This window comes from Pterocles gutturalis, unplaced genomic scaffold (assembly GCF_000699245.1).
Source record: "Pterocles gutturalis isolate BGI_N339 unplaced genomic scaffold, ASM69924v1 scaffold25817, whole genome shotgun sequence".
NCBI classification, from domain to species: domain Eukaryota; kingdom Metazoa; phylum Chordata; class Aves; order Pterocliformes; family Pteroclidae; genus Pterocles; species Pterocles gutturalis.
Window position 1 is genome coordinate 60 of NW_010111059.1, and position 234 is coordinate 293.

Consider the following 234-nt stretch of genomic DNA (forward strand, 5'->3'; position numbering starts at 1 on the left):
GGTGGCGGATGGAGCTAATCTCTGCCCTGTTCACCCCGACTGAGCTCTACAGCCACGAGACCAGCTGGAAAAAAAAAATCGGATTTACAGATGCTTTCCAAGTCCTGAGGGCCAGAGGTGTTTGTTTTCTGCTCCTGCTTGTGCTGAGCCTTGGGGACGGGAGAGCAGCGGCTTGTGGGACGAGCTGGGCACTGCTGGGGTGGGGGACCTGCTGGCTTTGTTGGGGGGGGCCCA